Raw genomic sequence first — 12478 nt, 5'->3', positions numbered from 1 at the left:
TACCCTGTCTGACAAGCCTTGGGCTGCCCTGTGTGTGTATGTGTTTTTTTTCATCAAGGTTATGAATGAAGCGGCGCAGTAGGGGATGTGTGTGTGTGTGTGTGTGTGTGTGTGTGTGTGTGTGTGTGTGTGTGTGTGTGTGTGTGTGTGTGTGTGTGTGTGTGTGTGTGTGTGTGTGTGTGTGTGTGTGTGTGTGTGTGTGTGTGTGTGTGTGTGTGTATGTTTATATGTATGACTGTATCTGTCTGTTTTGGCATCTGAGTGGATGCTTTTGTGACTGTATACGTACTAATTACAGCCATCATTTATAGCACCCTGGGGGGGGGTCGGGAGGGAGAAGGAAGGTGTGAAGATTTCCAATGGAATCCTGTCTGTCCTCTCTCTCATACACCCGTCTCATGTCACAGAGACAGCCCTGTAATTCCCTCCAATAAATTACATCTGGCCACAAAAGATCACAGGATTTATTGAATGTGACAAACTGACATATTGAGCCTATACACACAGTGTAAGCCTTCCCCGAGTAGGCTACCTTCACAATCAGTAGATCCTGTGATCTTCCGTGGCCAGATGTAATTTCCTGGGATCTAGTAGGACTATAGTAAATAATACAAAAATAAATCACCATAAAATGTTGTACAAAAATACATATTTAGCCCCATGTTCGAATGCCCCCGCCCCCCTGTCAAAAAAAGCTAAAATCCCTAAAACGAAAGAAAGAAGCAAATGAAAAAACAATTACACTCATCTTTTACTTTCTCTAATAACAACCTAAAACATGAACCTTGGTTGAAAAAAACGAAAGTTGTCCTTTAAAGGTCTCTCTTCCTCAGACGGCCCCCCACCGCCAGCCCCATCCACACAGTTTTCCAGTAAACAACCACTAAACTGGTATTGAAAGTCCCTTCCAGTAAATATAACTAGTGAACTGGTTTAGACAAGCGCAGCTGAGGCGGACCTCCTGTCTCTCCTTTCTCTACTGTACTGTATGTCCTTCTGTCATTATCTCAGTTCCTGGCACTGTGGCACACACAGGCGCGCCATATTGCTTTGGCCCCCGTCTCCCTCTCTTCTGAGGACGTATCTCCGTTTTAACAAGCCAACAGTCTTTGAAGTTTGTAATGACTGAAGAGGACAGAGTTCATCTGAGATCTCTCTCCCTCGCTCTCTCTTGCACTTGCACACACACACACACACACACACACACACACACACACACACACACAATCAAAACACAAGGAGTATGTCACAATTTGTATTCTCCTTTCTTCTCATCCTTTTTCCATGTTCTCTCTTATTTCCTCTATCCTCTCACTTTAATATCTGGTTCAGGATCATTGTCTCACTATGGAGGTAAAGCAGGGGTTGAAGCTCGTAAGTCAGTCTCCTACAACGTCCCCCTCCCCCTTTGTTCTCTCTGTGATGTTATACGAGGTGACTGGAGACAACTTTCCCCTCTGCAGCAGCCCTCAGACCACCTCCTTCCTCCACAGCCTAGAACACGCACACAAACACATGCACACATGGATTTACACACACACACATGCAATAACATGCAGACTTATGAGAATAACGCAGGTATGGAGCTATACACAAATTTACACACACACAGAACACCTGTATACAGGGGTCGGTGGTCAGAGGAGAAAATGACAGAACCTCCCTCTCTTTCCTGGAGGTTCTCTCATTTCGGTTACCCCCTCTATCTCTCTCTCTCTCTCTCTACTACACAAAGGGGCTAACCTGTCATTAACTCTGGCCCCTAATAGGCAGGTGTTGAGGAGAAAGAGACAAACAGAGAGAGAGAGAGATCAAAGTACTATAACTGGCCATTCCCCCATCATCCACATCCTCCTATCACTCTCTCTCAGCCCTCTCTCAGTCTCTCCATCTCTCTCTCTCTTACACACACACACTAGCGGTAATAAGTAGTGTGCCTATGTTCCAGTTGTAGCCTCTGGGTCAGTGTGTGTGTGTGTGCGTGTGTTTGTGTGTGTGTGTGTGTGTATGTGTGTGTGTGCGCGTGTGTTATTGAATGGCTCCTCGTTGACTGAGGGACGAGGATGACAGTAATTTGTCATAGACACTGAGGCTGTCTTGTGTGTGTGTACACACATGCACACACACACATAGGTGTATGCTTACATATATGTGTGCATGTGTGCGAGTTACGTGCATACACCTTATATGAGCGAGTCGTTTTCTGCATCATACCACTTAAGCTTCTAAAAAAAGTGATTTCCTTTTTCCGTCAAGTAAACAAAATACAGTGAGACAAATATTTACATTCCACAAACTGCTTCGGTTAAATGGGATTCTTTTTTTATAGGAGAGTTGTAAACTAGAATTGTGCACATGCGCAAGCACACACACACACACACACACAACCATACACCCTTCTGTCCTGTGTCAGGCCAGCCCTTACTGTGACACACAAACATACTGTATACGTACTGTTTCTCTCTCAGACTGACACACACACACACACATATGCCAAATACACACTCCAGCAGCCCTCACCATCTTGCCTAATTTGTGCTTCGTCATTATGATGTTGTCTTGCAGCGGAAATGGCAGATGTGCAAGCTCACAGCATGTCACGTCCACAATGCACTGTGAGCTTGTAGATCAGCTACAGTATGTTTGGCGCCGACACCGTCGCACGACCCAGTATAAATCAGGCTTTTAGACCCACTCATCATATATAATGTGTTTTATTGATGTTCCTTATTGTTTTCATATGGGCAAATTATGTGGCACAATGAGCACATTCACCACACGCCATATGTGTCACTGTGTGTGTGTGTGTGTGTGTGTGTGTGTGTGTGTGTGTGCACGCGTGTGTGTGCTGTACATGTATGTGGCTATGGACACGTGCGTGTCATGTACAGTATATGTGTGTTTGTGTGCATGAGTGTGTCACATCCAACACAGTCCTGAGCCTGACTCAGGACGCACACATGGGTTGGGGGTTTGGTTTACAGTAGGTGGCAGGAAGTGAGTGTAATAACAATTCATAAGCATCACTCTCACATGTGGCTCATAAATTCTCACTATCCCAACACTAATGTCCCTGGCTCTCCCCTCAACACTCCAGCCCCCCCAAGGCTTTGTCATCTGGGTGTGATCGAGGAAGGCAACTCCACGACACAGAGCGCAACAGACATACCGCTAACTATACGTAAGGCTCTTTGTCCTAATGGGACCAGAAATGTTTTGTATAGTGTTTTCACACAAATCTACAAGGTCATAACATAGCCGGGGAGCCACAGACGTTTTATTTGTGTTTTTTTTATTAATTTGGTCATTAAGGTCCACAGAATGAGAGGCCTGCTCTGCCAGAAACATCGTGAAAAAAAGTTTATGGTAATTTTTGTATATAAGGCAACATTTTCATCATGCTTTAAGTAGCATGTGACAATTGTGACATGTCAAACTAGGGGGTTTTCATGATTCTGAATCCATTCCAAGCATTAGTTAGTAAAAACATGGTAATTTTTAGGCCAAGGAGTGTTTTTCGTGCAAAACAAATGTTTAGTGCAAAACAAACCCCCTAGCTTGACATGTCACAATTGTCACATGCTACTTAAAGCATGATGAAATTTGGGAATTTTTCCCTTATATTGGTTGTCTATGTTGTGGTATACAAAAATGGCGATAACCTTTTTTCGGTATGTTTTCGGCAGACCATTACCAACCTGAAAGTAGACCAGCCTGGCAGCTGGTAAAAAACTATAAAGTAAAAGTACCTCAAAAGTGTGCAATACAGTACTTATGTACTGTACTTTACTTATTTACGTGCACTACTGCATATAGGTGACCTATTTATAGATATTGTTACTTCCAATTGAGGTGCAGACCAGCACAGTTTGTTGCAGTTAGGGTGTATTGTACGGCTTCACTGATCACCACAGTGTTATAAATTTGTTTGGCTTCGTTCACAAACTGCACATATAACTACACTACTATTAATATCAACAGCTACACTTGACATATTTATTGGACTCTGTTTCCTTCCATGAGTGAAACCTGTGTCTGTTAGTTGGAGACAAGATATGGTTCCATGTTTGTGAAAATAAGATAACTTGGTTTGATTTGGAACTGACGACTTAGATAGGCTTGTACTGCTAGACTTGTTGTTGGGATATCAACATTTTAGGACAGTGATTTTTCTGATCTATTTTTTTCCCCTAACCATATAGCCAAAAATAGCAGATTTACAAGCTCACAGTGCATTGCACGATGCTTTCTAAGCTTATAGATCAGCTTTTTCCAGTGCACGGAAACGGCATGGAACTAAATATAATTCGCCTTACCTTAACCTCTAAGGGGCCTATTTTGGTCAATGCCTTACCCCTTAGCCCTAAACGTATTTGCCTTTTTGAGTGGTGCTAGCCACTCCTGTAGACAGCTATGTGTGTCCCTGTGTCTGTCTGTCCGAGTACATCCATATGTGTGAGTTTATGGGTGTTTATGTGCGTTTATGTGCATTTGTGTGAGCACATTTAATATTATTATTAAATGTACTCACACACATACATCTCGTGTTCTTTCTCATATTATACTTGTTCTCTGTCACGCACATGCACATCACACACACCCACATACAACGCCTACACATCTGCACCAAGTGACTCAGCAGAAAGCCCCTCTTGGCAGCCATCTTGCCGTGGTCCTTCTCTAGCTGCCAGCCACATATGAGCTTGATTCCTCCGCCTCCTTCATCTCCAACCACACACTCCATTGTTTCCCAGCCGTCCTGGGCTGTGCAGCAGACCGTCCATATGTCCTAGTACCGACCAACAGTAGATCATTTATTTGCGGTCCCCGTGACCCTGCGACCGAGCACATGGCTCCATGACTGGGTCTGTGACACGATATGCTCATCTGGTTTCCCTTTTCCTTAATAGGGCATGACTTCCTATCAGGATGGGTTGAGAAGTGTGAGGTTCAGGGAAATGGGGTGAGCTTATGGTGATGTGCTGCTTTTGAGTCACTCAGTCGCTCAAGTTTGACCCCTCTGTGTTTGCGCTACATCATGATGATTTTGGACTGTGTTTACGGTAAAGCCACCACAAGGACCAGTAGGGTTCACTTTCCGGGAACGTGTTCGTGGATGCCATCACCCTGGAACGCAGCTTTGGGATGTTTTGGAATACGTGTGTGTGAATGTGTCCAAGAACGTATGGCGTGTGGATGTGTGGTGGAATGTGTTTGGTCTACGGCGTCATTACGATTACAAACTAATCAAGACATTTCAGGGACTCCCAGAGAGACCATAAAGTTAGCAAATGGAGACACTAATTTGACTGCATGTGCGTGAGCTTTCATGCATGTGCGTGTGAGTGCTTGAGCTTTAATGCATCTGCCTTGTGTTTGTTGTAAATCATGATTTACTTTTTTTTTTTGCTGCCGCACTGTTGGCTGTCTTTCTGTTCTAATTGCTCAAGACGGTCATACTGTCTGATTACAGTACATGAAAAAGTGAGAAAGCGGTACAAGTGAGAAAAACAGTTCACCTTTTTCCGGCACGGGAGGCCCTGTAATTTATCCAGACGAAAACAGCCGTTCCGCTCTTTTCTTATCTCACTTGTACTGGTTTGAGGTTTTCCACATGTACTGTAACACATATTGCACATCTCACACTCAGTCAACAGGTCAAATATCACTCATATTTCAGTCTAGATTAAACCAATTTTAATATCTCATTACCATATCTTAGTCTGGTGTTAAACATTAAACCCTATATATATCATTGACCAGTGTCCCCCAGGGCTCTATAGTTGATCTGTTCCTTTTCTCCTTTACACCATATCTCTTGACAATAGCAGCTCTACAAGTTGTTAACGCATTGCTTTGTGACAGGTTGTGGGCTTCTAGATCTGCTATTTTTGGCCCAGAATAGGGAGGCTGGGGTTCATACTGTCACCTTGGAATGAACGCTCCTGACAGTGTCCTATGAAACCACCCCAAACAGTGTTATAATGTTAGTCCCATGAGACATTTCACCTCTACCATAATATGGTAGATTATTATTACACAGTGAGGTCCTGAGTGTACAATTCTACGCTCTGAGTTACAAATGGATAAATATTAATATTTTAATATAAGACATATGGGCTGTATTTTGCGTGTCTTAAGTACCAGGTCTTATTACTTAACTTAAGACCTGGAGGCGTGATAAATGCCATTTGGCTATTCTGAGTGGCCAAAGAGCATTGACCACGCCTCCAGGTCTTAAGTTAAGTCGTCGCCGCACAATTAATAACCCACCTTCACACCAACAACCTGTCCGAAAAATTTCAGTCTGGTTTCCGCTCCGCCCACAGCACTGAAACCGCACTGGTCAGGGTCACAAACGACATCCTCATGGCAGCTGATGCTGGCTCCCCTTCCCTCCTCATCCTCCTGGACCTCACTGCAGCCTTCGACACAGTTGACCACACCATCCTCCTTCACCGCCTTCACTCCACCATCGGACTCTGCGACACCACCCTGGACTGGTTTACATCCTACCTCACGGATAGAACTGAGTGTGTCTCCCTGGGAGGTGCAAAATCCCAGACCCAGCCTGTCACCTGTGGTGTCCCCCAGGGCTCTGTGCTTGGCCCCACCCTGTTCACTTTGTACCTGCTCCCCCTCGGCCGTGTCATCAGCAGGCATGGATTATCCTTCCATTGCTATGCTGATGACACACAACTGTACATAAAACTGGACCCAACCCCCCCCCGCTCTGCTGCCCCACTGTCCTCCCTGTCACCATCTACATCACCTTCATCCACACTCACCATCTGCCTGGAGGAGATAAAGGCGTGGATGAAACACAACTTCCTGCAACTAAACAGCTCCAAAACAGAAGCCATTCTCATCGGCACCCCACACCAGGTTCAATCATCCCCCATCACAAGCATCACCTTCTCTGGCCAGGACATTCCACTCTCATCTGTCGTCACAAACCTGGGTGTTAAAATGGACCCCCACCTCAACTACGAGGCCCACATCAAACACCTCTGCAAAACATCATTTTTCCATCTCAAAAACATCGCCAAACTCCGTCCCACCCTCACTCTACCCGATGCTGAAAAGTTGGTCCACGCCTTTGTCTCCTCCAGGTTGGACTACTGCAACGCACTTCTCATCAGGATCCCTAGCAAGAGCCTTCAAAGGCTCCAATACATTCAGAACAGCGCTGCTAGGGTCCTGATGAGAGTGCGTAAACACGAGCACATCACACCCATCCTCCGCTCACTCCACTGGCTCCCCATCTCATTCCGGACTGAATACAAGATTTCCCTGCTAACCCACCAGTGCATTCACGGCAACGCCCCCCCCTACCTCAAGGAACTTGTCACCCTTCAATCCTCAACCCGCTCCCTCCGCTCCTCAAACACCAACCTCCTCAAACCCACAAAGACCAACCTACGCACCATGGGTGACCGGGCTTTCTGCTCGGTCGCCCCCGAACTGTGGAACGCTCTCCCCGCCCACCTGAGAGCCCCACAGTCGGTAGACACTTTTAAGAGAGGACTCAAAACTTTCCTTTTTACCAAAGCATTTTTTTAGCCTTGCCCTTAAGTTTTAATGTTACTGTTATTTTAGATGTTTTTAATGGTATGTTGTTTCTTTTGCTTTTATTCACTCTGTAGCACTTTGAGATTCTTACGAATGTAAAGTGCGTTATAAATAAAATCCATTATTATTATTATTATTAATAAGACCTGGTACTTCAGACACGCAAAATACAGCCCTATAGACTCTTAGTGCAAAGTAGTGATGGTCAGGGTTAACCATTTTAACCAGAAACCGTTAAGAAATTAGATTTAAATGGTAGACTAAATATTTATTACGTAGCCTCTTTGTATATTCTGACATGACTCTGATTCTATATTGGGGCTTAGTGCCAACTTAAGATCGCATTGTTAGTGATGGTTGACATTATGATAAACAACTGGCTCACACAGTCACAGCTGGAATTTATCCTTCTGTTAGAATCAACTCTTCATGTTATTGGGTATATTAGTACTATGTCGACACCGTTTATTTCTCCAGTACTCACTCACACAAGTCATAACATGAACAGACTACAAACCTGGCTACAAAAGCAGACATCCAAACAAATTATTGGGGAAACAGACAGGTATAAATACACTAGGAAACTAACTATGTAGACAGAAGTGAACTGAAGATTGAAGAACAATCATCACGGATTGGCTCGGACAAACAGGATACAGGTGATACAAATTTACAACAATCACAGGCAGGAGAGACGAGACAAGCAACTACAAGGGAAGGTAAGGTCATAGGCTACTTCCAAATAAGGTACAGAAATACAACACATACTAATAATAACATACAGAAACACAGAACCTGACACTTCCAGCTACAGATGATGGAGGAAAGTGCACCTTGTTCCAGCCCAGCATTGGCCAAGTCGCCCAAGGAGAGACTCATACTTAGTGCTGGAGAGAGGAGAGATGAAGAGGCTTTTCAATTGGTTATTCATATTATACTCATCATGGCACCAGACATGGTCACATGGAGGCATTATTTACAAGTCAACTCCAGTACTGTCCATGGTACTGAATATAATGGACTGAATATAATATAATTGTCAATGACTTGATGCATGGTTTGTTGCTGATATGGGTGGCCATTTAGTAGGCTACTTGAAATGTACAGTAGGCTAGATATCTATATAGGGCATAGCAGGGGCGGCCATTTTGTGGTGCCATAGAGTGAAAGCCCATTAATTCCTCCCATAGATATTTCAGAAAATATTTATATTAATTATTTTAAGCCTGAAACCAAGCTATCCAGGATCCTGGTGAATCATGACCATAAACATGTGAATCTGTGAAGAAGAAAAGAAAACCGTCGCCTTAAACTCATTTTTTAAGGTTTCCAGGATTTTTTTTAACTGATCCAAAACAAAACTATATGATATTTCTTCTCATCTCATAAATACTACATGTAAACATTCAAGTAAAGCCTCTACCAAAGCATATACTGTATATTCTGTTCCTTCTCCGAAGTCTTTACAAAAGTTACATATTATAGGCTAAGTCAATTTGCATATAAATTGTTGTGGTTTCAAAATTTATAATACTTTTATTAAAACCCTATACTCAAACTCAGCAAGTGTATGCAATTGTACAAGTCCCCAAGATATTGTGTTACTCCACCCACACCCACACAACCCCCCAAATCATTTACCCTTACTGCTGGGAAAACTCTCGTAATGCAAAAGGTAGTGGAATTTGCTGTGTAATGGAGTGAAATGTTACCCTTGTAGTAATATAATGGTAACAAACAGGAAAGAGTGATTCCATGCGCAAAAGTAAAAGATGTTGAGTCAAAAGCAGAGGGCAGAGATAGTCTTCTGTTAGATGACAAACTGGTAGTAGTAGGTAGATGCTGCACAGAGCACACTCAAATGGTTATGCTATCTGACACGGTTTACATGATGGCAGTTTAAGTATGTGGCTCATGCTTTTGTTTTGATTGATTTACAATGAGTGCAAGTTAACCTTAAGTTCAGTTTCCTATCACATATTAGAATAGTAATGCAATTGCAATATAATTATAGCTGCGAGCGGCAATAAGACAGGGCCAAGAAATAAGACAAAGAAGAATTTTCATAAAACTGCAATTTCCATTGGTTCATGAAACCTTAATTTTTAAACTTAAAAATAAAAGTCCAACATTTACATATTGGTCCAGTTTGTGTGTACACATCTTTGTGAATTTTGATCAAAGATCAAAGAGTAGATAGTAGATTTTAACGGTTCATGAGCTACTGCTCAAAGTTTGCATTTTCAATTGAGTGCTATAGCACCACCCTTTGGCCAATGGTTGTGGGCCTACGTGTCCTCACCGTTTGGCATAGCCCTCTACTATATTGCCAAGTTTCGCAAAAAACGACTGCACGGTTAAGCCAGAACTGCAATTGTTGGCTTGTCCCCATCCTCAGCGTGGGGCTTGATTTAATTTTATTGACTATGTATACATTAGTCAAGCCAAAGCAATTCATAGTGAGTGAGAGTGACAAAGTTGGCTACATAACTACACAGGAGGACAGGGCATGGCAATAGGTTTAGTTTTGGCAGTGCAAGTCCTCATTTCTGGCTCGCTCCAGCATGTACGTATGTACGTGCACAGACTTTGTTCATGAGTAACATAATCCACTAATGGCACATAAAAGCAGGTGGATCTGGGCAAAACTCTCATGACAGAAGAGCAGCCTGATGGTGACCTAACTGGGAGTACGGTATGTCACTGTAAATGTCTGACATTAGGAATGATGATTGGTTTGCTTGTAAATGTGCACTATTCACTGATCTAATCAGCTTAAGCCAGGTAGAGTTTCCTGACTGAACATACGTTGCCCATAAAGAATAGAATCAGTCCTTTACCAATTTCCGGTATAAGATGATATGGGCTTTCTTTTACACCACCCTGAAGAAAAATAGTATATGTTTGAATCCAATCAAGATCTGGGGATCATCCCTAGAGTAGACTAGAATATACCAGATCTCTCTTCTGAAGTACACACAAATATTTTATATTTCAGAGGGAACAAACTTTTAGAGAGAGAGAGGGAGGAAGGGTACAACTGGTAATCACACTCCGCACTACTCTGTTACGGCTGTACGTGGACATTTTACTGCATACTTTACTGTTATTCGAGCAGAGTTTGCGCTCTACTGGGTGCAACTAGTATTATGTGATTTTATTTTATTTTACTTTAACATCTGTATTATTGTCTCCACCAGGCCGAAGGCATGGGGGGAGAGTATGTTTTGCACTCCGTCCGTCCGTCCGTCCGTCCGTCCGTCCGTCCGTCCGTCCGTGAGCAGCTAATCTCGGCCACCGTTAACCCGGTCGATGCCAAATTTTGCACACACACTCCCTGGATGCCAACGATGAACCTCTGCCCCAAACCTTCCAGAACGGCCTGTTATACCAGGAGGCCGCTTTGTGCAAAACAAGTTTTTGCACAGTACACCTACAGATTTTGTCCAAACATCACGCAAATTGGTACACAGTCTCTCTAGAGCCATTCAACGAAACCGGTCTTTCAGATTTCTCAGACTCCATCCTGATTGGTTAAGATTGGCTTCCAAAGTTCACAGGAGTGCTCAGTTTCAAACAAAATGCTGCACCCACATTCCCACTAGGCGAGGTCAAAATGCCACATGAATTTCAACTCAGCCTCAAGGTGGCGCTATAACTGGCCGAAAAGTGTTTTTACCTCTAACTGCACGGATCTGTGGATAACTTTGTATGCCAACTCCCTAGAGGCCAAGGAAAAACCTTTGCCTGGAATTTTTCACATCTGCTCTTTATAGCGCCACCAGGAGGCCGACATATGTAAAACACATTTTCTATTATTACTCCTTCAGATTTTATCCAAATTTCACGCAAATCGGTACACATGATCTCCATAGTCATGTGATCAAGACAGGTTTGTTTGATTTCTCATATTCCATCCTGATTGGCCACGATTGGCTCCTACAGTTTTCAGGAGTAGCCCGCTTTTTTACTTTTGTTGCCCTTTTATCCAACCACCAGATGAAGGCAAGCTGCAATGTCCTACATTCCTATCCTGGTGGAGACCTGTGCCCAGAAGGGCACTTTTTCTAGTTATTATTAAAATACACAATATATCATTGTACTGTTTCTGTTTCTTTCAGACTCTGTCGACTCGTGTTTAAACTTTCAGTGTAAACACAAACATTATCTCAGTACATTTGTGCTTTTGGGTAACTGTATTTTAATTGAGATGGAAGTTGCATCTCCACAATGAGTGCACAGTAAAATCCTCTGCGTTAATTTAACTCAGAGTACAAATTGACCTAACTAAGGATTATAAAGTGTGTTGTTGCTCACATGAGGAAGCAGTACAGGGGATAAAAGACAGACTACAATTACTGTGGCCCATAGGGCATGGAGAGATGTTGTTCCATTTCCTCTTCCCGTCTTAAAGCCTGGCATGGCACGGAAACAGACGTAAAGATTCATGACTCCCAAAGCAAGTGGTTTATTTACTACGTTCACAGGGGTTAACATGTTGCAAAGTTGGGTCGTGTGATGCGTGGATGGCTTAGATGTTGAATGTGTCCAAAATGCATCCTTTTCAGCTAAGACGGTATTATCGTTTGCTATTTAACACTTAAACTCCATGTACTTCACTGACCGGTGTCCCTTGGCCCAGGATATCCTTGGCCCCCCTCCATGTTTCCCTCTATACCAAATCTCTTCACCACAAATAGCTGATCTGCAAGCACACAACACGTCAGTTGGTGACATGAGCTCATAGATCAGATATTTTTGCTCAACGTTTGCCTATTATGACATGCCCAGAATAGGGACGCTAGGGTTCATGTGGTTGCTTATGATCTAGAACAGTGGTTTTCAACCTTTTTCATATCAAGGTCCATTATTTATTCAGCATTTGAGCCACGGACCACCATTTGAT

Source organism: Protomyctophum parallelum (assembly GCF_964188405.1).
Source record: "Protomyctophum parallelum genome assembly, chromosome: 3".
NCBI classification, from domain to species: domain Eukaryota; kingdom Metazoa; phylum Chordata; class Actinopteri; order Myctophiformes; family Myctophidae; genus Protomyctophum; species Protomyctophum parallelum.
Note: the sequence above shows the minus strand (reverse complement) of the source record.